Here is a 26,145-nt window from a genome sequence, read left to right as displayed (position 1 = left end):
GCTGGTGAGTGCTGAGGAAGAAGGGCCCGCCCCCTCAGCGGCGGGCTTCTGTCCCGCGATTTTGTGTGAAATTAATGGCGGGGGCTCATGCATATAACAGTGTCCAACTGTATATATGCTGCTATTGCCAGGAGGTACTTAATTGCTCCCCAGGGCGCCCCCCCCCCCCCCCTGCGCCCTGCACCCTACAGTGACCGGAGTGTGTGGGTTAGTGTGGGCGCAATGGCGCACAGCTGCAGTGCTGTGCGCTACCTCAAATGAAGACAGGAGTCTTCTGCCGCCGATTTTGATGTCTTCTTGCTTCAACCCGCCGGCTTCTGTCTTCTGGCTCTGCGAGGGGGATGGCGGCGCGGCTCCGGGAACGGACGACCAAGGTTAGGTTCCTGTGATCGATCCCTCTGGAGCTAATGGTGTCCAGTAGCCTAAGAAGCGCAACCTAGCCGCAGTTAGTAGGTTTGCTTCTCTCCCCTCAGTCCCACGTAGTAGAGAGTCTGTTGCCTACTGAGTACTGGGTACGATACATAGAGAGCGACAGACAGAGCCGCTACGGTGTTCAGTACTCCTATGGAGCATGGAGTAAATATCCCATGGAGAAAGTTTAACATCTATTAAAACTTCCAAATACCATTTGATGAATTTGTTTTAACATAAGGAAAAGTTTACCATCCAATTCGGTATTTCATCATTGTTTTTAGTTACGTGGAAATAAATCAGTTATATGTTGGAGGATCCCATTTATCATAATTTTTTAAATGTTTTTATCCGATTTATATGTATGCAATTCAACAGGTTAATAACATTTATTATTAAGTGCTTTTCCGGTCTGTGGGATTTTTTAGTATAAAATAAAAAATTGTTAATATTTCAGTCTGTTTTGCGTTCTTTATGTTCTTTTTCTTCATTGTTTTATACAGGGCTAGCTAATACCCTGGTTTGTTTGAGAGCAGCGAACAGCATAACAGCTTAGGCTCTTATAGGCGCCTTTTCTGGTTAACATTCGACATAGTGTAGTATGCACAATTCCACTCGAGGCCTCTGCAAGCATCTGATTCTTGCCAAATGGAATGGGTCGCATCAGACGATAAAAAATAGGATTTTAATTACCTACCGGTAAATTCTTTTCTCGCAGTCCGTAGAGGATGCTGGGGTCCACATTAGTACCGTAGGGTATAGACTGGTCCACTAGGAGCCACTGGCACTTTAAGAGTTCGAGAGTGTGGGCTGGCTCCTCCCTCTATGCCCCTCCTACCAGACTCAGTTTAGAAACTGCCCGAGGAGAAAGACAACTTCGAGAGAAGGATTTTACACAGATAGTGGCGAGATTCACACCAGCTCACACACAATGCAAACCAAGCTAACTAGCTTGAAACATCAGCAACGGCTGAACAAGATTACTTACCAAGTAACAAAACAGTACGTAACCAAGAACTAAACTACTGCAGGATCACAAAGTGCTTGGCGGGCGCCCAGCATCCTCTACGGACTACGAGAAAAGGATTTACGCGTAGGTAATTAAAATCTTATTTTCTCTTATGTCCTAGAGGATGCTGGGGTCCATATTAGTACCATGGGGATTTACCAAAGCTCCCAGAATGGGAGGGAGAGCGCGGAGGCTCCTGCTGAACTGACTGACCAAACTTCAGGTCCTCAGAGGCCTAAGTACCGAACTTGTAAAACTTTGCAAACGTGTTTGACCCCGACCAAGTAGCTGCACGGCAAAGCAGTAAAGCCGAGACACCCCGGGCAGCCGCCCAGGAAGAACCCACCTTACGAGTAGAGTGGGCCTTAACAGACGTAGGACATGGCAATCCTGCCGTAGAATTAGCGTGCTGGATAGTGAACCTGATCCAGCAAGAGATCGTCTGCTTAGAAGCAGGACACCCAAGTTTCTTGGGATCATACAGGACACACACAGAGAGTCCGATTATCTGTGACGAGTAGACCTTTTCACATAAATTTTCAGAGCCCTTACAACATCCAAGGACTTTGATGAAATTGAGGAGTCAGTAGCAACTGGCACCACATTAGGTTGGTTGATATGAAATGCCGACACAACCTTCGGAAGGAACTGCTGACGGTGTCCAGAGCTCAGCTCTATCTTCATGGAAGATCAAATAGGGGCTCTTACAAGACAAAGCCCCCAACTCCGAGACACGCCTAGTAGAAGCTAAGGCCAACAAAGTGACAGCCTTCCACGTGAGAAACTTGACCTCAACCTCCGGCAGAGGTTCGAACCAATCCGATTGGAGGAACTGTAACACCAAGTTAAGATCCCAGGGCGCCGTAGGCGGCACAAAGGGAGGCTGGATGTGCAGAACCCCTTTCAGAAAAGTCTGAACCTCAGGGAGGGAAGCCAACTGTTTCTGGAAGAAAATGGATAAAGCCGGAATCTGGACCTGTACGGATCCCAACCTCAGGCCCATATCCACACCTGCTTGCAGGAAGAGGAGAAACCGTCCCAGTTGAAACTCCACCGTAGGTAACTTGGACTCGCCCCAAGATACATATTTTTTCCAAATACGATGGTAATGTTTAGACGTTACTCCTTTCCTAGCCTGTATCGGGATAGGAATAATCTTGTTCGGAATGCCCTTCCGAGCTAATATCTGGCGTTCAACCTCCATGCCGTCAAACGTAGCAGCGGTAAGTCTTGATAAGCGAACGGCCCCTGCTGCAGCAGGTCCTCCCAAAGAGGAAGAGGCCTCGGCTCTTCTTGCAGTAGATCCGCGTACCAAGTCCTTCTTGGCCTGAACACCTGTTCTCCTTATGAGCTTTAGAACTCTTGGAATGAGTGGAAGTAGAGGAAACACATACAGCAACTGGAACACCCACTAGGGCGTTCACTAGTGACTAGGGCATTCACTGCCACGGCTTGCGGGTCCCTCGACCTGGAACAATACTGCCGAAGGTTCTTGTTGAGACGAGAGACAATCATGTCTATTTGAGGTGCACCCCAAAGATCCGTTACCTACGTGAACACTTCCGGATGAGGTCCCCACTCTTCTGGATGGAGATTGTGTCTGCTGAGGAAGTCCGCTTCCCAGTTGTCTACTCCCGGAATGAAGATTGCTGACAGCGCCAACGCGTGTTTTTACCTCTGACATTGCAGCTCTGCTCTTCGTTACGCCCTGTCGGTTTATGTAGGCCACCGTCATTACATTGTCCGACTGCACTTGAATGGCTCGATCTCGCAGAAGATGGGCCGCTTGGAGAAGACAGTTGTAGACGGCTCTTAGTTCCAGAATGTTTATTGGTAAGCTGTATTCCAGGCTTGACCACCTTCCTTGGAAGGTTTTCCCCTGAGTGACTGCGTCCCAGCCCCGGATACTTGCATCCGTGGTTAGAAGGATCCAGTCCTGAATCCCGAACCTGCCACCCTCCAGAGGGTGAAGTAGTTGTGACCACCAGAGGAGTGAAATCCTGGCTTTTGGCGACAGACGTATTCCCTTGTGCATGTGTAGATGAGATCCCGACCACTTGTCCAGGAGATCCAGTTGGAAGGGCCGAGCATGAAACCTTCCGTACTGTAGAGCCTTGTAAAAGGCCACCATCTTCCCCAGAAGGCGAATGCACTGATGAACCAAAACCCGGGCTGGCTTCAGGACCTCCCGGACCATTGTTTGCATCACCAACGCTTTTTTCCCCGGAAGACGCACCCTCTGCACTTCTGTGTCGAGGATCGTTCCCAGAAAAGACAACCTCCTGGTCAGCTCCAAATGTGATTTTGGAAAAATCAGGATCCAACCTTGTTTCCTGAGCATATGAGTCGTGAGAACAATGGACTGGACGCTGCCTTTATCAGCAGATCGTCCAGATATGGGATTATGTTCACCCCCTGTATGCGGAGGAGAAACATCATCTCTGTCATCACCCTGGTGAACACCCTCGGTGCTGTGGAGAGGCCAAATGATAGTGCCCCAAATTGGAATGTGGAGGTGCGCATCCTTGATATCCAGGAAAATCAGAAACTCTCCCTCCTCCAGACATGAAATCACTGTTCTGAGAGACTCCATTTTGAATATCCAAATTGGTCTGACTGAACCATCCGGTTTCGGTACCACAAAAAGGTTTGAATAATAACCCTTGTTTTGCATATGAGGTGGAACTGGGACAATGACCTGTAATTTCCCCCAATTTTAGGATGGCTTCCTGTAGGAGAGCCCTGTTTGTCAGCAAAGCTGGCAAGCCTGATTTGAAGAATCAGTGAGGCGTGAGTTCTTTAAACTCCAGTCTGTACCCCTGGGACACAACATCCTGTATCCAGGAAGGATGACACCCTGACGTGGCTGAAATGTCTGAGTCTGGCGCCCACCAGTCCGTCCTCCAGGCTTTGAGGTCCACCGTCATGCTGAGGATTTTGAGGAACCAGAAGCATGTCTCTGGTCCTGGGAGCCTGCGAGTGCAGGCTTTTTGTATTTTGCCCGACCACCTCTAAAGAAAGTGGTAGAAGGCTTGGGCTTTTTTTTTATTTTTTTTTTGTCTTAGCGGTCCGAAAGGACTGCTGCACAGCTGTAGAAACGGTTTCTTCGTAGAAGGAGTAGCAGAGGGAAAGAAAGGTGACTTACACGCGGTTGCCGTGGAAATCCACGCATTCAACGCTTCCCCAAATAGTGACAACACAAATAAATATTCCAGGTGGCGCTTAAAAGTACAGAAAACAATTAAACATGTTAAAATAAAAAATATTTTTGTTTATTATTGATAAAAAAGAGATAATATAGTGTAGTATACACTGGTAACACAAACTCCCGGGAGTAAACAATATAAAATAAATATAAAATCCACACCACAGTAAGGAGCCTGATAGATGCTCACTAGATCAATACTGGCTATACTGATAAAAGATAAATGGTTGTAACATTATACATTGATGGCCATAACCGCTGTATAGTATATATTAATATGATCTAATCACACAGGTGTGCACTCCAGCACTAGATGTTATGTAAAATAAAAGTTATATGAAAGTCCCTCACATGTACATGGAGAATCCTTAGGTGCCAAACAATGATGACAGCACTCCGTATGAGGCACCTTAAACTGTCATAATTTAGGAAAGCAAAAAATCTAAAAAACATATTGGCACCCAGCTTCTTTAAAAGATCCTCTACACGGGAGTTGATAAAAAACAAAGGACCCTCACAGGGTTAAAGGTCTTTGGCTCTTATAAATGTAATCATACAAGGTGTACCACGTGTTCTTTTGTTCAAAACAAAACAAAAACAATCTCATCAGCTATAACGAAAAAAGAATATACTATTAAGTCATTCATTAATTGTAACACCTGCTATGTGGTGTACCTGCTGAGATGCCCCTGTCAATTTTACTATGTGGGCCTCACTATGCGTTCCCTTAAAATCAGATTTATGGAACACAGGAGGAACATTCTGAACAGGCATACCAACCATAGCATTCCACTGCATTTTTTGGATGCTCATGGAGGCAATCCCAAAGGACTCCAACTGGTTGGGTTGGAACAAATTCCAGCCACCAGTAGGGGAGGGGACCGCTTCAGAGCTTTGTGTAGACATGAAGCTGCCTGGATCTTGAAACTTGAGTCCCTAAAACCACAAGGTCTCAATGAAACCATCGATCTAGAGTTCATTTAAATGATCTTCATTGATCAATGGTGTTACATTTGATCTCTTTTCTCTGCTTTAGAATAGTCCCTCTGAATCTTGTAAATTCTAGGTACAGATGAGTACACCCTAGAGTGTTCTGACACTTGGGTTTGCTTAGATCTGTTTTCTCTTTACTTCTTTATGTCTTCTTCAGACACTTAGGTTGTTATTATTATTATTACCATCATTATAATTAATATGCATTTTTTTATTTAGTTGTTTATAGTACATATGTATGTGTATGTATATATGCATGCATGTATGTATGTATGTATGTATGTATGTATGTATGTATGTATGTATATATATATATATATATATACATACATACATACATACATACACACATATATATACATATATATATATACATATATACACACACACAGAATTGGTGAGGTCGGCACTCCCTCAAGTGATAACAGCTGCCCCGGTGCCTTCCTAATATCCAATGTATAACAGTACCGTTCTTCTAGAGAGGGGTAAGCATCCATCCACCCCCAATGTGCAAAGAACAGGCGGCACTCCAGGGTCTTGGTACAAAATTCAGTGTATTGCAAAAATCAAATCAGTGGCACATTGCGCCAACGTTTCAGCGCCACGCAGGGCGCTTTTGTCAAGGCTATGTGCAGGTGACACAAAAGGTGTCACCTGCACATAGCCTTGACAAAAGCGCCCTGCGTGGCACTGAAACGTTGGCGCAATGTGCCACTGATTTGATTTCAGCAATACACTGAATTTTGTACCAAGACCCTGGAGTGCCGCCTGTTCTTTGCACATTGGGAGTGGATGGATGCTTACTCCTCTCTAGAAGAACAGTGCTGTTTTTTTATATATATATATATATATATATATATATATATATTTATTTATTTTTTATTTATTTATTTTCTCCCTCTATTGGAGTTTGATCTACAGTTTTATTCATATTTGCATATAGACAGACAGTTATAATATCCAGGTGTATCCACCATTCTTTCACACATTGAGATTTATATACATGTGTGTAGAAAAATGCTTTTTTCCTATATGATGCAATACTATCTATCCCTATTCCCTATGTAATATAGATGTGTGTCATCGGATACTTCCAGTCTCACAGCTTTAGTGTATTTTGATTGTACCTATATATGATGATATTATACTGAATGTTATATATATTATATATTTTTTATTTATTTTCTTGTGTATACTGAGTGATTTAAACTTCTCAACGGATTTCCCCAAGACACAAGGCTGCTAATTGTTAGCAATTCAACTAATTAATTAATAATAATCACCTGAATGCATGCAGCCATCAGGTATAAGAGACACTCACTCTAACCTCACACTATACCTGCCTTTGGATAAAGACGCCCTGCTGTGCGTTGAAACGCGTTAAGGATACAGGACATTCTAACAATTCTCCCCCGACAGCACTTTCCACACCCAGCATATCCAGAGGGCTACAATCTTGCATTAACAGCCAAAACCTGGAACGTTTTTGGCCCAGCTGACACCAGTGCAGCACATGGGGAGATAGTCAGTGCTCGGACGGAGACTGCTCTCCATCTCTACACCTGATCCAGCTGTAAACTGACGGAGCTGACTACTTCCATCACAGCGCTCCCTGCACGGGTTACAGCGCGACTCACAACAAGGAGATCTCCACGGCTATACCTTGATACAGGGTGCCCAGTACAGGTGATCATCATCTGCCTCCGCTGCCGTACCGAGGCTACACCACTGGGGTGCTCATTGCCGGACGCGCAGCGCTCCCTGCATGGAAGCGCAGCGCCAACTTCAAACATCAAGACCTTCACGGGTTTTCTTCTTACCCCAGCAACGCACCCTGGGTGCCCACTCATCGCCTCCGCTGCCAGACCGGATAAATTACTTGGGCGGTTGATATCACATTCATCCAACTACTCCGTATACATACGGTACCACCTCAGTCCCGCTATTTAGCGAGGGTCCAGACACCCTGTTACACATAAGTGTCTGCTCCAAATTATGACAGTCTAAGGTGCCTCATACGGAGTGCTGTCATCATTGTTTGGCACCTAAGGATTCTCCATGTACATGTGAGTGACTTTCATATAACTTTTATTTTACATAACATCTAGTGCTGGAGTGCACACCTGTGTGATTAGATCATATTAATATATACTATACAGCAGTTATTGCAATCAATGTATAATGTTACAACCATTTATCTTTTATCAGTATAGCCAGTATTGATCTAGTGAGCATCTATCAGGTTCCTAACTGTGGTGTGGATTTTATTTTTATTTTATATTGTTTACTCCCGGGAGTTTGTGTTACCAGTGTATACTACACTATATTATCTCTTTATCAATAATAAACAAAAATATTTTTATTTTAACATGTTTAATTGTTTTCTGTACTTTTAAGCGCCACCTGGAATATTTATTTGTGTTGTCTCTGTTTGTCTGGATTCGGCATCTCCAGCTCCGGGTGGCTGCTGATTTACAGAATTTTACATCTATTAATTATACACCACTCACCTTAGCGCCATAGACCATTTCCTTGCTTCCCCAAATAGAGCCTGACCTGTGTAGGGTAGGCTCTCAACACTTCTCCTGGATTCCGCGTCTGCAGATCATTGGCGTAGCCAGAGTCCCCTGCGAGGTGATACCAACATGGAGGATATCCGTGCAGTCAGCGTACCCAGGTCTTTCATGGGTTCTACCATGAACCCCGCAGAATCCTGTATGCGACGTAAAAACAATTCAATGTCACTTTTATCCATTGCATCCAAATCCCCTAGTAATGTGCCTGACCACTTTACTACGGCTTTAGAAATCCATGCACAGGCAATAGTGGGCTTAAAGCCACTTCTGAAGCGGTAAATATGGATTTGAGCTTAGTGTCAATCTTACGATCAGCCGGTTCTTTCAACGCGGTAGAACCAGGGACAGGTAAAACCACCCTTTTAGACAGGTCTGGAGACAGACGTGTTAACAATTGGTTGGCTTTCCCCTTTTTTTTTTCTATCTTCCTCGGGGAAGGGAAAAGCAACCAGAACCCTTTTTAGGATTTGGAATTTTTTCTCTGGGTTTTCCCAGGATCTTTCAAAAATAGGTTTAATTCTTTAGACGCGGGAAAGGTTAGCGGGGCTTTCCTACTATCAGTGAAGTAAGCCTCCTCAACCTGTTCAGGTGTAGTGTCATAAATGTTTAACACATCTGTAATGGCCTCAATCATGAGCTGCACCCCCCTCAGCACATCCCCATCACGGTCTGAAGTATCAAAATCGGTAGCATCTTGCATAATTTGGGCAAGTGCACGTTTCCGTGAGAACATGCTAGTGGATTTTGCAGGAATAGGGACAGAGCCTGACCAAACTGCCATAGACGTCTTTAACACCTGAGTTTCAGTCTCCGTATCAGCTTCAACAATAGGGATCTGAGACAAAGCATTACAATCCTGTGTACATGGAATGGATGCCTCCTGAGAGGAAATCTCTTCTGCAGCATATGACACAGAGTCCTAGACTTGGCTATGTGAGAGAGTAAACACCTACACACACAGCAAAATGTCAGACAAAGTTTCCCTCCCAAGCATGCCACAGAGAGACACAGGTTGGAGCCAATCCACACACAGCGCTTTTTAAGGTAGAACTAATGAAACTACCAGCGCTGTCTGTGTACCTTAATAGACTACACAGAGTTTACACAGCCTCCCCCTCCCTTCTACAACCCCCTGGTACCTTACACGATAGCTAGAGTTGACTTGGAGGGACAGCTCTCCCTGTCAGCGCTTCTGCAGGCAGGAAGATGGCGCTGAACGCTGCTGTGTCCACTCTGAGGAGAAGCTCCACCCCCTTACATGGCGCTGTCTTCCCGCTCTTCTGAAGATTATACTGGCCTGAGGAATTGTGCTGGCAGTGATCCTGGGACCCTGACAGGCTTGGAGGTCAGTGTAGGGTGTAGGCGCTGGCTCAGGGCGCCAGTCACAGCGTCGCATTATGTACCGCTGAGCCCCGGAGCTGTTAGTACTGCGCTCCATACCCTGTTGCCGCCATCTTCACACCAGCTCATCCGATTGCTAGGGGGGCCGGTGACTAACTCGCCACTGATCTTCTGGCTCTGTAAGGGGGTGGCGGCATGCTGCTGGGGTGAGCAATCCCCTGTGGCGGGGAACATTCGATCCCCCCAGGAGCTCAGTGTCCTGTCAGCGGAGATAGTGGCTCAGACCCTGCAAGGCAGACACTACTCCCCCCCCCCTCCCTTAGTCCCACGAAGCAGGGAGACTGTTGCCAGCAGCCTCCCTGTAAAATAATAAACTCTAAAAATAGGATTTTAATACCTACCGGTAAATCCTTTTCTCTTAGTAGAGGATGCTGGGGATGCTTCAAGAACCATGGGGTATAGACGGGATCCGCAGGAGACATGGGCACACTATAAGACTTTGAATGGGTGTGAACTGGCTCCTCCCTCTATGCCCCTCCTCCAGACTCCAGTTATAGGAACTGTGCCCAGGGAGACGGACATTTCGAGGAAAAGGATTTAATTAATTATTTTAAACTAAGGTGAAATACATACCAGCTCACACCACTAACACGCCGTACAACATGGCATTCAACAACAACGCATGCAACGGCATGACCAACAACAGTCACAGATTGACTGAACTCAATGCAACATGAGCATAACTATAACCAAACTGCAGATACAGCCCGCACTGGGACGGGCGCCCAGCATCCTCTACGGACTAAGAGAAAAGGATTTACCGGTAGGTAATAAAATCCTATTTTCTCATACGTCCTAGAGGATGCTGGGGATGCTTAAAAACCATAGGGTTTATACCAAAGCTCTAGAACGGGCAGGAGAGTGCAGATGACTCTGCAGCACCGATTGACCAAACAAGAGGTCCTCCTCCGCCAGGGTATCAAGCTTATAAAACTTTGCAAAGGTGTTTGAACCCGACCAAGTAGCAGCTCGGCAAAGTTGTAACGCCAAGATTTCCCGGGCAGCCGCCCAGGATGAGCCCACCTTTCTGGTAGAATGGGCTTTCACCGATTTCGGTAACGGCAATCCTGCCATAGAATGAGCCTGCTGAATCGTATTACAAATACAGCACGCAATAGTCTGCTTAGAAGTGTGCTTAGAGGCAGGAGCCTCTGTTTTCCTAATCTGCGCCGGTCTGGCGACATAGATCTTCAAAGCTCTAACCACATTGAGAGACTTTGACTCCGCCAGGGCGTCAGTAGCCACTGGCACCACAATTGGCTGGTTAACATGATATGACGAAACCACTTTTGGCAGAAATTGCTGACGAGTTCTCAACTCCGCTCTATCAGCATGGAAAATCAAGTAGGGGCCTTTGTGAGACAAAGCTGCCAACTCAGACACTCGCCTTGCAGATGACAAGGCCAACAACATGACCACTTTCCAAGTAAGGAATTTTAACTCAACCTTGCGCAAAACTTCAAACCAATGTGATTGCAAGAATTGCAACACCACATTAAGGTCCCATGGTGCCACTGGGGGCACAAAGGGAGGTTGGATGTGCAGCACGCCTTTTACGAAGGTCTGAACCTCTGGAAGAGAGGCCAATTCCCTTTGAGAAAAGATCGACAAGGCCGAAATCTGTACTTTAATAGAGCCTAACTTTAGGCCAGCATCCAGACCTGCTTGTAGGAAATGGAGCAAACGCCCCAGGTGAAATTCCTCCGTAGGAGCCTTCTTGGATTCACACCAAAGGACATGTTTTCTCCAAATACGGTGGTAATGCTTTGCCGTTACTTCTTTTCTAGCCTGAAGAAGTGTAGGAATGACTTCACTGGGAATACCCTTTCGGGCTAGGATCTGACGTTCAACCTCCACGCCGTCAAACGTAGCCGCGGTAAGTCCTGATACACGCACGGCCCCTGTTGTAACAGGTCCTCCCGAAGAGGAAGAGGCCAGGGATCTTCTATGAGCAACTCCTGAAGATCTGGATACCAGGCCCTTTTTGGCAATCTGGAACAATCAGGATCGCCTGAACCCTTGTACTTCTTATAAATTTTATCACCTTTGGAATGTTTGGAAGTGGAGGGAACACATAGACCGACTGAAACACCCACGGTGTCACTAGGGCGTCCACCGCTATCGCTTGAGGGTCCCTTGACCTGGAACAATATCTCTGAAGTTTCTTGTTGAGGCGGGACGCCATCATGTCCAATTGAGGAACTCCCCAACAACTTGTCACTTCTGCAAAGACCTCTTGATGAAGACCCCATTCTCCGGGATGGAGATCGTGACTGCTGAGGAAGTCTGCTTCCCAGTTGTCCACTCCTGGAATGAAGACCGCTGCCAGAGAGCTGGCATGTCTTTCTGCCCAACGAAGAATCTTCGTGGCCTTGGCCATCGCCGCTCTGCTCTTTGTTCCGCCTTGGCGGTTTATGTACGCCACTGCTGTCACGTTGTCTGACTGAATCAAGACCGGCAGACCTCGAAGATGATGTTCTGCTTGCAGGATGCCGTTGTGGATGGCTCTTAATTCCAGAATGTTTATGTGTAGACAAGCTTCCTGGCTTGACCACTTTCCCTGAAAGTTTCTTCCCTGTGTGACTGCTCCCCAGCCTCGGAGGCTTGCATCCGTGGTCACCAGGATCCAATCCTGAATCCCGAACCTGCGTCCCTCCAGAAGGTGAGAACTGTGCAGCCACCACAGAAGGGAAATTCTGGTCCTGGGAGATAGAATTATTCTCCGGTGCATGTCCAGGTGAGACCCGGACCACTGGTCCAGCAGGTTCCACTGAAACACCCTGGCATGGAACCTGTCATACGGAATGGCCTCGTAGGCCGCCACCATCTTCCCCAGCAACCGAGTGCAGTGAAGAACTGACACCTTTGCCGGTTTCAGAATCTGTTTTACCATGTTCTGTGTTTCCAGAGCTTTTTCCACTGGAAGAAAAACTCAACAATTCTGTATCCAGAATCATACCCAGGAACGACAGCCGTGTCGTTGGATTCAACTGTGATTTTGGCAAATTTAGGAGCCAACCGTGTTGTTGCAGAATCGTCAGTGAAAGAGCAACATTCTTCAACAATTGCTCCTTGGACCTCGCCTTTATGAGGAGATCGTCCAAGTACGGGATAATTGTGATTCCCTGCTTGCGCAGGAGAACCATCATTTCCGCCATTACTTTGGTGAAAATCCTTGGAGCCGTGGACAGACCAAACGGCAACATCTGAAATTGGTAATGAGAATCCTGCACAGCAGATCTCAGGTAAGCCTGATGTGGAGGATATACGACACCATAAATTCCCCCTCCTCCAGACTGGAGATCACGGCTCGTAGAGACTCCATCTTGAATTTGAATTTCTTTAGAAAGAAATTGAGGGATTATAGGTTTAGAATTGGTCTGACTGAGCCATCCGGCTTCGGGACCACGAACAGGCCATGTTGAGACGGGGGTACCGTGACAATCGCTTGATTTTGACACAACTTTACTATCGCAGCGCTATCTCCCTTTCTGGAAGAGAAGCTGGCAAGGCCGATTTGAAAAATTGGTGAGGGGGCACGTCTTGAAACTCTAACTTGTACCCTTGGGTTACTATGTCTACTATCCAAGGATCCAGGTACCTGACTGAAGAGTTTGAGACGTGCCCCCACTGGAGCGGACACCCGCAGAGGAGCCCCAGCGTCATGCGGTGGATTTGGTAGAAGCCGGAGAGGACTTCTGCTCCTGGGAACTTGCCACAGCCTGTGACCTTTTCCCCCGTCCTCTCCCCCTCGCAGCAAGGAAGGAGGACCCACGTCCTTTTTTGAATTTATTGGGCCGAAAGGACTGCATCTGATAGTGAGGTGATTTCTTCTGCTGTGCAGGGACATAAGGTAAAAATGAAGATTTACCCGCGGTAGCCGTAGACACCAGGTCAGTGAGGCCGTCACCAAACAAGACCTTACCGTTAAGCGATAAAGCCTCCATCGCCTTTTTAGAGTCAGCATCAGCATTCCATTGATGAATCCACAATGCTCTCCTAGCTGAGACTGCCATGGCATTGGCCCTTGATCCCAAAAGGCCAATATCCCTTACAGCTTCTTTTAAATATGCTGCAGCGTCCTTCATGTGACCCAAAGTCAAAAGCACACTATCCCTGTCTAGGGTATCTACCTCAGAGGACAAGTTATCTGCCCACTTTTCAATAGCGCTACTCACCCATGTCGCAACAACGGCAGGCCTGAGTAGCGACCCTGAAGTGACAAATGGATTTCAGGGTATTTTCCTGCTTACGATCCGCAGGATCCTTTAGGGCAGCCGTGTCAGGGGACGGAAGCGCTAGCTTTTTGGATAGACGCGATAAAGCTTTGTCTGCCGTGGGGATTGACTCCCAGCTTTCCCTGTCCCCAGAGGGGAATGGATATGCCATTGGAATTCTTTTGGGAACATGTATCTTTTTGTCAGAATTTTCCCAAGCTTTTTCAAAAAGGTTGTTCAGTGCATTCAGTTCACGAGAGGGAGGAAACGTTACTTCAGGTTTCTTTCCTTTAAACATACAGACCCTAGTATCAGGAACAGCAGGGTCCTCAGTAATATGTAATACGTCTTTTATCGCCACAATCATGTACTGAATACTCTTAGCCAGTTTTAGATGTAATCTGGCATCACTATAGTCGACACTGGAATCAGAGTCCGTGTCGGTATCTGTATCTACTATTTGGGCAAATGCACGCTTCTGTGACCCCGAAGGGGTCTGGACCTGTGACAATGCATCCTCAATGGATTTCTTCCATGTCTGGTTCTTAGACTCAGATTTATTAAACCTCTTAGCCAACTTAGTCACATTTGTATTTAAAACACTCATCATATTGACCCAATCATCCGTCGGCGGTGCCGACACTGTCACTCTCACAGAACTGTCAGTCCCCACGCCAGCCTCCTCCTGGGAAGAACATTCAGCCTCAGACATGTCGACATACACACGTACCGACAGCCACAAACACACTGGGCTATAGGGGACAGACCCACAGCAGAGCCTGTTAGAAAGACACAGAGAGAGTTCAGCCAGCTCACACCCAGCGCCTATCCCAGTTCTGAAGTCAGACCTGCTAGCGCTTTTATCAACAATATCATTCACCAATTACAAGTGCCCCCACGTTTTGCACCCTGTTACTTTGCCAGCAGTGTGGAGGATCAGGGCCAGCGTCTATGTAGCCTTCTGTGAAGAGAGAAATGGCGCTGGTGAGAGCTATGTGGCTAAGCCCCGCCCCCGACATGGCGCGCTTCAGTCCCGCTCAAAATTCTTTATACTGGCAGGGGTCCCTTAACAAGTGCCTAGGCACTGTTAAATTGCATGCCAGTGGTATTTGCGGCCCCCCATGCTGCCCAGGGCACCGCGCCCTGCAGTGCCGTGATCAGAGTGGGAGCAAGGCGCACAGCGCGGTACCTCAAGCCGTCTTCTGCCGTCACTGAAGTCTTCTGATCTTTTCATACTCACCCGGCTTCTATCTTTTGGCTTTGTGACAGGGGTGACGGCGCGGCTCCGTGAACAAGCAGCTAGGCGTACCGTAGTGATCGAACCATCTGGAGCTAATGGTGTCCAGTAAGAAGCAGAGCCCTTGAACTTTTAAGTAGGTCTGCTTCTCTCCCCTCACTCTCACGAAGCAGGTAGCCTGTAACCAGCAGGTCTCCCTGAAAATAAAAAAACCTAAATAAAGTATTTTTCTGAGAAACTCAGGAGATTCTCCTCAGTGTGCATCCAGTCTCGCTGGGCACAAAATCTAACTGGAGTCTGGAGGAGGGTCATAGAGGGAGGAGCCAGTTCACACCCATTCAAAGTCTTATAGTGTGCCCATGTCTCCTGCGGATCCCATCTATACCCCATGGTTCTTGAAGCATCCCCAGCATCCTCTAGGACACATGAGGGGGAAAAAACTTTTACCAGAGAAACTCTGTAGAGCTCCCTTAGCTGTGACCGGGTCCTCCGGGCACATTTTCTAAAATGAGTCTGGTAGGAGGGGCATAGAGGGAGGAGCCAGCCCACACACAAACTCCTAAAGTGCCAGTGGCTCCTAGTGGACCAGTCTATACCCCATGGTACTAATGTGGACCCCAGCATCCTCTAGAACGTAAGAGAAAACACAGACTTCGGTTCTAACAATAGAAGTAAGAAGGTCATTAGCCTGGTGGCTACAGGCATCCCATCTGGACAAGGGGAGACCCTTTTGGATATCAGATTGGGAAATTCTGATGACAGATGCCAGTTTCCAGGGCTGGGGAGCAGTGTCAGGAAGGTTGTATTTTCAGGGGCAATGGACCAAGGAAGAAGGTTGACTGCCAATAAAAGTATTGGAACTTCGGGTCATATACATGGCACTAGTTCATGAAAAGGACATTCTACGGGAAAAACCAGTCCAGATCCACTCGGACCATGCGACGGCAGTTGCATACCTCAACCATCAGGAAGGAACTTGCAGGCGAAAAGCGATTAAGCCTTGTCCGCAGTGTTCGTTCCAGGAGTCCCAAACTGGGAAGCGGACTTTCTCAGTTGACACGCCATTCAGGCAAGTGAATGGGCTCTACACCCGGAGGTCTTCCAGACTCTAGTAGACAAGTGGGGGTTGCCAGAGATAGATCTCATGGCGTCACATCTGAACAACAAAGTTCTCACATACTGGTCAAGAACAAAGGATCCCAGAGCAATCTTTGTGGATGCTTTATCGGTGAGATGGGACTTTCATCTGGCTCCAATCACCCTATTACCCAGGGTGGTGAGAAAGATAAAACAAGGGAAAGGTGCCGTGATACCAATAGCTTCGGCTTGGCCCAGAAGGCATTGGTACACAGATCTGCAGAGAATGTCGATGGATGCTACACTTCTGCTCCCTCAACATCCAGATCTACTGATGCAGGGTCCTTGTTATCACAGACATCTGGATCGACTGTCTTTGACGGCGTGGCTCTTGAAGCCTCTATTCTGAAGTCAAAAGGATTCTCACTACAGGTAATTCAAACTATGCTCAGAGCAAGGAAACCTTCCTCAGCTCGCATTTATCACCGAATATGGCAAACCTATATTCATTGGTGCAGTGAACGGAAAATGGACCCTAAGTCTTTCAGAGTTTCCAGTGTCTTAGCATTCCTTCAGGCAGAAATGGATAAAGGTTTGAAGGTGGCTTCCTTGAGAGTGCAAGTGTTGGCACTGAATGTATGGTTCCAAAACAAAATTGCCAACTTACAGGATGTGTGTACTTTTTTCCAGGGAATGCTGCGCATTCAACTTCCTTTTGTAACCTCTTCCTTCTTGTACGGAAGGGTGTGCATGTGTGTTCTTATCGCCTGATTAGGGCTAGCTATGATGCTCCTGCCTTGAGCTTTGGAACACACTGGGATATATGGACAGACCTGTTGCATGCTGGGAGGCCGGAAAGCTTTGACCGAATGGTGCAAATCCGCTGTCGCTTCATCATATCCAATTGTTATCCTGTGGATCCTGTAGACTTAGGAGAAATACCATTAATAACATTAAGTTCTTACCATAATGTATATTTTCGTGACAGCCTAGAGACTGATGCGTCCACTATCGGTAGATTTTCCCATTTTTTCCTATCCTCCAGAGGAAAAGTAAAAGATGAGAGCAACCTTTTAGGGATTTGAAATTTCTTATTAGGATTAACCCACGGTTCTTCAAACAGGGTATTCAATTCCTTTCAGGCAGGAAAAGTGATGAGGACTTCTTTTTTACATTAAAGTAAGATTCCTCACACTCCTCTCAACTTATTAGGAATTTGCTCTATACTCTGATAGCCTCTATAAGAGCCTCTAATCCCTGTGGCAGAGTAGCATTCCCACCCCCCACCTCCAAATCCACCTCACCCTCCTTCATGCCTGACCCGTCAGAGTCAACCTGCAGGATATGGGCCAGAGATCGTTTTTGCGGACAAATGGGAGGGGATTGAGACGCTGGTTTGGGGACTGAGTCCCTATTCATAAACTCATCCACAGTCTGTCTTAAGTATTGTGTCTCTTTCTCATTGCAGGATAGTTTTGCAGAAATATTTGAGATCATTCCCTTAATGGAATTAACCAACTCCGGTTCAGCCCCGCTATTCTGGGAAGGTGCACTGCCCTGAGTACCCAGTAGTGAGACCCCTGGTGAAGAGGAACACTCCGCTGTACAAGAAACAAACTCTTTACCCGACATAATGTAAATGTGACAGCACACACACACACACAGAAAAAGGTTAAGCACAATTAACCCACAAAGAGCCCTTCAGGGAGACAGAGTTATTTGGAGCCAGCCCCCATATCGCTAATGCCAAGCTTAGCCGGGTCGCAGACTAAGTACCCTGATAGGGGACTTAGTAAACTAATATCACTACACCCCTGCTATGACCCCCTGGTACCGCTCAGGTAATCTGGAGTCTCTCCGGAGGAGCTGCGCGTCCCTGTCAGTCAGCGTCTGTGTCCACTGCAGATGGAAAATGGCTCTGGTGAGCTGCTGGATCCGCTCATAGTGAAGGCCCCGCCCCTTCAATGTTGTGCGGTCTTCCCGCTTTTTTTTATACTGGCTGAGGTAATTTGCTGCTTAAAATGGAAAGAAAATAAGAATTTACTCACCGATAATTCTATTTCTCGTAGTCCATAGTGGATGCTGGGTACTCCGTAAGGACCATGGGGAATAGACGGGCTCCGCAGGAGACTGGGCACTCTAAAAGAAAGATTAGGTACTATCTGGTGTGCACTGGCTCCTCCCTCTATGCCCCTCCTCCAGACCTCAGTTAGGGAAACTGTGCCCGGAAGAGCTGACACTACAAGGAAAGGATTTGGAATCCCGAGTAAGACTCATACCAGCCACACCAATCACCACGTACAACTTGTGATAACTATACCCAGTTAACAGTATGAACAACAACTGAGCCTCATTAACGGATGGCTCATAACAAAACCCTTTAGTTAAGCAATAACTATATACACGTATTGCAGAGAGTCCGCACTTGGGACGGGCTCCCAGCATCCACTACGGACTACGAGAAATAAAATTACCGGTGAGTAAATTCTTATTTTCTCTGACGTCCTAGTGGATGCTGGGTACTCCGTAAGGACCATGGGGATTATACCAAAGCTCCCAAACGGGCGGGAGAGTGCGGATGACTCTGCAGCACCGCATGAGCAAACTCAAGGTCCTCCTAAGCCAGGGTATCAAACTTGTATAATTTTGCAAACTTGTTTGACCCCGACCAGGTAGCAGCTCGGCAAAGTTGTAATGCCGAGACCCCTTGGGCAGGCGCCCAAGAAGAGCCCCCTTCCTCGTGGAATGGGCTTTTACTGATTTAGGATGCGGCAGTCCAGCCGCAGAATGTGCAAGTTGAATCGCGCCACAGATCCAGCGAGCAATAGTCTGCTTAGAAGCAGGAGCACCCAGCTTGTTGGGTGCATGCAGGATAACAGAGTCAGTATTTTTGACTCTAGCCGTCCTGGAAACATAAATTTTCAGGGCCCGGACTACATCCAGCAACTTGGAGGCCTCCAAGTCCCGAGTAGCCGCAGGCACCACAATAGGTTGGTTCAAATGAAACGCTGATACCACCTTAGGGAGAAATTGGGGACGAATCCTCAATTCTGCCCTGTCCCTATGGAAGATCAGATAAGGGCTTTCACATGACAAAGCCGCCAATTCTGACACACGCCTAGCCGAAGCCAAATATATATGACCACGTTCCACGTGAGATACTTCAACTCCACGTTCTGAAGTGGCTCAAAACAATGTGATTTTAGGAAAACCAACACTACGTTGAGATCCCAAGGTGCCACTGGAGGCACAAAAGGGGGCTGAATATGCAGCACTCCCTTAACAACGTCTGAACTTCAGGTAGCGTCTTTCCTAGCCTTTAACAGCGTAGGAATCACTTCATCTGGAACTCCCTTTTCCGTTAGGATCCTGCGTTCAACCGCCAAGCCTTCAAACGCAGCCGCGGTAAGTCTTGGAACAGACAGGGCCCCTGCAGTAACAGGTCCGTCTGAGACACAGAGGCCATGGGTCCTCCGAGATCATTTCTTGTAGTTCTGGGTACAAAGTTCTTCTTGGCCAATCCGGAACTACGCGTATAGTTCTTACTCCTCTCTTACTTACTATCCTCAGTACCTTGGGTATGAGAGGAAGAGGAGGGAACACATAAACCTACTGGTACACCCACGGTGTCACTAGTGCGTCCACAGCTATCGCCTGAGGGTCTCTTGACCTGGCGCAATACTTTTGTAGCTTTTTGTTGAGGCGGGACGCCATCATGTCCACCTGTGGCCGTTCCCAACGGTTCACAATCTGCGTGAAAACTTCCGGATGAAGTCCCCACTCTCCCGGGTGGAGGTCGTGCCTGCTGAGGAAGTCTGCTTCCTAGTTTTCCACACCCGGAATGAACACTGCTGACAGTGTTGGCACGTGATACTGCACCCATCGGAGAATCCTTGTGGCTTCTGCCAACGCCATCCTGCTTCTTGTGCCGCCTTGTCGGTTTAGATGGGCGACAGCCGTGGTGTTGTCTGACTGAATCAGCACCGGCTGGTTTTGAAGCAGGGGTTCTGCTTGCCTTAGGGCATTGTAACTGGCCCTTAGGTCCAGAATAATTATGTTCCTTGGAAATTTCTTCCCTGAGTGACTGCTCCCCAACCTCGGAGACTTGCATCCGCGGTCACCAGGACCCAGTCCTGAATGACGAATCTGCGGCCCTCGAGAAGATGAGCACTCTGCAGCCACCACAGCAAAGACACCCTGGCCCCGGGGACAGGGTGATCAGCTGATGTATCTGAAGATGCGATCCTCACTTGTCTAACAGGTCCCACTGAAAGTTCCTTGCATGGAACCTGCCGAATCCATCCGTGCTGTTGTAGCACTTCCCGAGATAGTGCTACTCCGACCAACAACTGCTCCTTGGACCTCGCCTTTATAAGGAGATCGTCCAAGTACGGGATAATTAAAACTCCCTTTTTTCGAAGGAGTATCATCATTTCTGCCATTACCTTGGTAAAGACCCTCGGTGCCGTGGACAGTCCAAACGGCAGTGTTTGGAATTGGTAATGGCAATCCTGTACCATAAATCTGAGGTACTCCTGGTGAGGATGGTAAATGGGGACATGTAGGTAAGCATCCTTGATGTCCAGGGATACCATGTAATCCCCCTCCTCCAGGCTTGCAATAACCGCCCTGAGCGATTCCATCTTGAACTTGAATTTTTTTATAAAAAACAATAAACGGAAGGAAGATGTCACAACTGAGGGCCTGAGCTGACGGGAGGCAGCCTCAGTTGTAGGGGCTGAGATGTAACAGAACCTGGGAGGTTGTATCAGACTCCTAGACATGTAAGTAACATGTAGAATAACTGCCCGAAGGCGTGACCACGACAACCAGGATAAAAGTCAATGATGTTTATTATGACAAACTCCGTAACACAGCAGCAGTAAAAGGAAACATAAAAGTCAACAGAGGATAAATACAATTCCTGGGTACTACAGGGTGGCAAGGGCCACAGGCACTGGTAGTGTGAGACAGTTCTTATAATCTTCTAGTTGGAAAGTCCTTACCAGGCCTGACTGTAGCAATGGAGAGAACCCAGGATCGTACCAGCTGATGTTCCAGGAAAGGCTGGGCTGCTGAAGGTAAAACGGCTGCTGTGGATACTGGCTGGAACCAGACTGTTGTTGGTACGGAGTGGATACTGGCTGGAACCAGTTAAATAATAAACGAACTTGAGAGCGATGAAATAATAATGAAGTTTGGAGTTTGAGAGCGGTGAAATAATAATACCGGTGGAGAGTGGTAAACTGCAGAAAAGGACACCGGCCCTTTAAGAGAAGCTATACACTGCTGGAAGCTGGGCTGGAAGCAGGTGATTGTTTGAGAGCGGTGAAATAATAATACCGGTGGAGAGTGGTAAACTGCAGAAAGGACACCGGCCCTTTAAGAGAAGCTGTACACTGCTGGAAGCTGGGCTGGAAGCAGGTGATTGTTGTAGCTGGAAACAGGTGAGTCCAGAATGGATCGGAGAGTCAGGCTACACCGCAGATGGAATGCTGGTGCGGGTCTCTATAGCAGAAGTCTGGAGACAGGAGCTGGAACCTGGAAGACAACCACAGGAGAGAGACAAACTGGAACTAGGTTAGACAACCAAAGCACTGACGCCTTCCTTGCTCAGGCACAGCTTACTTATACCTGCAGCAAGGAAGGGGTTGGCTAGGCAATTATGCAAATCAACAATACAGACAGCAGATTGGTGGAAATGCTCAGATGACAAAATCCAAGATGGCTGCGCCCATGCAGACACTTGGAGGGAAGTTTGGTTTGTAATCCATGTGAGAATTGAAACAGTAATGGCGACGCCGGCCACAGGAGACGCCAGACTGACAAGCGCACATTTAACCACGCGGGCACAGCGGAGGCCGCGGCTGATGAAATCATCACTCTGACATTCTGCATGTGGAAACTCAGGAACAGCGGGATCCGGTCCTGGAACGCTGAGCCAGCCTTAGGAGGCATCTGAAGGGTAAGTAATGGCGTCCAGATACCCGGATCGTGACAGAAGATCAAAGGCGCTACTTTACAAAGGATTAATGTACTAAAAGAGAAATATATTATACATCACTTGCAATCTTCGTAGTCCTTCGTTAATTTCTTTCTATTATTCCAATGATTACCGGATGTTTACATGCAAAAAAACAAAATTAAACAACAAATGTGTAGTAATGTCTGTAATAAGTTCAATTTTCTGTGAGTTCTCCGTTGAAACAGAACCCTATGATGTGAAGATTTCTTGATAGTAGATAAGGTATCTACCTTGATAAAGACCTTGTGTCGAAACGGCGTCGGTGATACCAGACAGTGCTTTTTTTATTCTTCTCCGTTCATACCATTCCAAGGTAATTTTTAGCATTTGTGTCCACAAGTATAAGTCCGGAATTTACTTGTGATTGTCGTATTTCATTCTGACACACATTTGTTTTATCCTGGAATTGTTTTTGGGAATTGAATCGGGAGATTTTATCTGATTGTTCATTATAATCTTATCATGTACAAATAAATAATTGTTTTGGAGAGAAGAGTGATTTATCTATTTAAAGAAACCGCTACGTGTGGAATTCCATCTGCTGAAAAGTGAGTGTGGTACGTTTTATTGAACAGAGCTTGCTTCATATGCTATGATCAGAAGTGTAAAAGAAACCTTTATGTGTATGGTGATATATAATTTTAAGTGAGTCTTGGTACGTTTACCTATGTTTATGAAGTGGTGGTGAGAAGCTATCCTTATCTACTATCAAGAAATCTTCACATCATAGGGTTCTGTTTCAACGGAGAACTCACAGAAAATTTAACTTATTACAGACATTACTACACATTTGTTGTTTAATTTTGTTTTTTTGAATGTAAACATCCGGTAATCATTGGAATAATAGAAAGAAATTAACGAAGGACTACGAAGATTGCAAGTGATGTATAATATATTTCTCTTTTAGTACATTAATCCTTTGTAAAGTAGTGCCTTTGATCTTCCTTCCGTTTATTGTTTTTTATTTGTTTCTTGTGTGATCTGGATTTGGGCGGATCATAAGAAGGTTAGGATTGGGCTGCTAACTTCATTGCGCCAGAACTCATACATATCTATTTTTATTTTTTTATGTATGTGTTCAAGGATTTCAAATTTAAAATGGGTCTCACCGAACCGTCCGGTTTCGGTACCACAAACAGTGTGGAATAGTAACCCCTTCCTTGTTGAAGTAGGGGCACCTTGACTATCACCTGCTGGGAATACAGCTTGTGAATTGCCTCTAGCACAGCCTCCCTGCCTGAGGGAGTTGTCGGCAAGGCAGATTTGAGGAAACGGCGGGGGGGAGACGCCTCGAATTCCAGCTTGTACCCCTGAGATACTACTTGAAGGATCCAGGGATCCACCTGTGAGCGAGCCCACTGATCGCTGAAATTTTTGAGGCGGCCCCCCACCGTACCTGGCTACGCCTGTGGAGCCCCCGCGTCATGCGGTGTACTCAGAGGAAGCGGGGGAAGAATTTTGATTCTGGGAACTGGCTGACTGGTGCAGCTTTTTCCCTCTTCCCTCGTCTCTGTGCAGAAAGGAAGCACCTTTGACCCGCTTGCTTTTCTGAAGCCGAAAGGACTGTACCTGATAATACAGTGCTTTCTTAGGCTGTGAGGAAACCTGAGGTAAAAATTTTTTTTTTTTTTCTCCAGCTGTTGCTGTGGATACGAGGTCCCAGAGACCATCCCCAAACAATTCCTCACCCTTATAAGGCTCTATGTGCCTTTTAAAGTCAGCATCACCTGTCCAGTGTCGGGTCTCTAATACCCTCCTGACAGAATGGACATTGCATTAATTCTGGATGCCAGCCGGCAAAATATCCCTCTGTGCATCCCTCATATATAAGACGACGTCTTATGTTCGCAAAATAGTATCCCTGTTTGACAGGGTTACAGACCACGCTGCAGCAGCACTATCTGCAGGTCTCAGTCTAGTACCTGAGTGTGTAAATACAGACTTCAGGATAGCCTCCTGCTTTTTATCAGCAGGTACCTTCAAAGTGGCCGTATCCTAAGACGGCAGTGCCACCTTTTTTGACAAACGTGTAAGCGCCTTATCCACCCTAGGGGATATCTCCCAGCGTAACTTATCCTCTGGCGGGAAAGGGTACGCCATCAGTAACTTTTTAGAAATTACCAGTTTCTTATCGGGGGAACCCACGTTTTTCACACTTCATTCACTCATTTGATGGGGGAACAAAACACTGCCTGCTTTTTCTCCCCAAACATAAAACCCTTTTTTAGTGGTACTTGGGTTAATGTCAGAAATGTGTAACACATTTTTTATTGCCGGGATCATGTAACGGATGTTCCTAGTGGATTGTGTATATGTCTCAACCTCGTCGACACTGGAGTCAGACTCCGTGTCGACATCTGTGTCTGCCATCTGAGGGAGCGGGCGTTTTTGAGCCCCTGATGGCCTTTGAGACGTCTGGGCAGGCGCGGGCTGAGAAGCCGGCTGTCCCATAGCTGTTACGTCATCCAGCCTTTTATGTAAGGAGTTGACACTGTCGGTTTATACCTTCCACCTATCCATCCACTCTGGTGTCGGCCCCACAGGGGGCGACATCACATTTATCGGCATCTGCTCTGCCATCACATAAGCCTCCTCATCAAACGTGTCGACACAGCCGTACCGACACACCGCACACACACACAGGGAATGCTCTGACTGAGGACAGGACCCCACACAGCCCTTTGGGGAGACAGAGAGAGAGTATGCCAGCACACACCAGAGCGCTATATAATTTTGGGATTAACACTATATTGAGTGAATTTTTCCCAATAGCTGCTTGTATATACAATATTGCGCCTAAATTTTGTGCCCCCCCCCCCCTCTCTTTTTAACCCTTTGAGCCTGAAAACTACAGGGGAGAGCCTGGGGAGCTGTCTTCCAGCTGCACTGTGAAGAGAAAATGGCTCCAGTGTGCTGAGGGAGAAGCCCCGCCCCTTTTTCAACTGACTTTCTCCCGCTTTTTCTGGAATACTGGCAGGGGTAATTTTACATCTATATAGCCTCTAGGACTGTATATGATGTAGATTTGCCAGCCAAGGTGTCATATATTGCCCTCAGGGCGCCCCCCCCCCAGCGCCCTGCACCCTCAGTGACCGGAGTGTGAAGTGTGCATGAGGAGCAATGGCGCACAGCTGCAGTGCTGTGCGCTACCTTGGTGAAGACCAAAGTCTTCTGCCGCCGATTTTCCGGACCTCTTCTTGCTTCTGGCTCTGTAAGGGGGACGGCGGCGCGGCTCCGGGAACGAACACCAAGGCCAGTTCCATGCGGTCGATCCCTCTGGAGCTAATGGTGTCCAGTAGCCTAAGAAGCCCAAGCTAGCTGCAAGCAGGTAGGTTCGCTTCTTCTCCCCTTAGTCCCTCGATGCAGTGAGCCTGTTGCCAGCAGGTCTCATTGTAAAATAAAAAACCTAAAATAAACTTTCTTTCTAGGAGCTCAGGAGAGCCCCTAGTGTGCATCCAGCTCGGCCGGGCACAGAAATCTAACTGAGGTCTGGAGGAGGGTCATGGTGGGAGGAGCCAGTGCACACCAGATAGTACCTAATCTTTCTTTTAGAGTGCCCAGTCTCCTGCGGAGCCCGTCTATTCCCCATGGTCCTTACAGAGTTCCCAGCATCCACTAGGACGTCAGAGAAACCTAACAAATACTTTCCTTACTAGAAGCTCAGGAAAGCCCCTAGTGTGCAACCAGCTCGAGCCGGGCACAGATTCTAACTGAGGTCTGGAGGAGGGGCATAGAGGGAGGAGCCAGTGCACACCAGATAGTACCTAATCTTTCTTTTAGAGTGCCCAGTCTCCTGCGGAGCCCGTCTATTCCCCATGGTCCTTACGGAGTACCCAGCATCCACTAGGACATCAGAGAAAACCGTTTTAAGGCTGTTTTGCCAGTGTGGGTACTGTGTACCGAGATGCAGCTGTGTACTGTGTCTGGAGATGCATTCCGCCCCGGTTAGAAGCCGTGCGTCTCCGTACCCTCATATCGCCATAATGGCCAGCGA

At 47.2% G+C, this 26,145-nt stretch overlaps 1 protein-coding gene across 2 annotated transcripts in view; it reads right to left on the bottom strand.

Annotated features, from left to right (window-relative positions):
- SLC35E2B (solute carrier family 35 member E2B) overlaps positions 1-26,145 on the bottom strand; it is a 260,653-nt gene that overhangs the window by 218,082 nt on the left and 16,426 nt on the right. The gene's annotated exons all lie outside the window — the stretch shown is intronic.

The sequence above is a fragment of the Pseudophryne corroboree genome, chromosome 10 (genome assembly GCF_028390025.1).
Source record: "Pseudophryne corroboree isolate aPseCor3 chromosome 10, aPseCor3.hap2, whole genome shotgun sequence".
NCBI classification, from domain to species: Eukaryota; Metazoa; Chordata; class Amphibia; order Anura; family Myobatrachidae; genus Pseudophryne; species Pseudophryne corroboree.
This window is presented reverse-complemented; position numbering and strand designations above follow the sequence as displayed.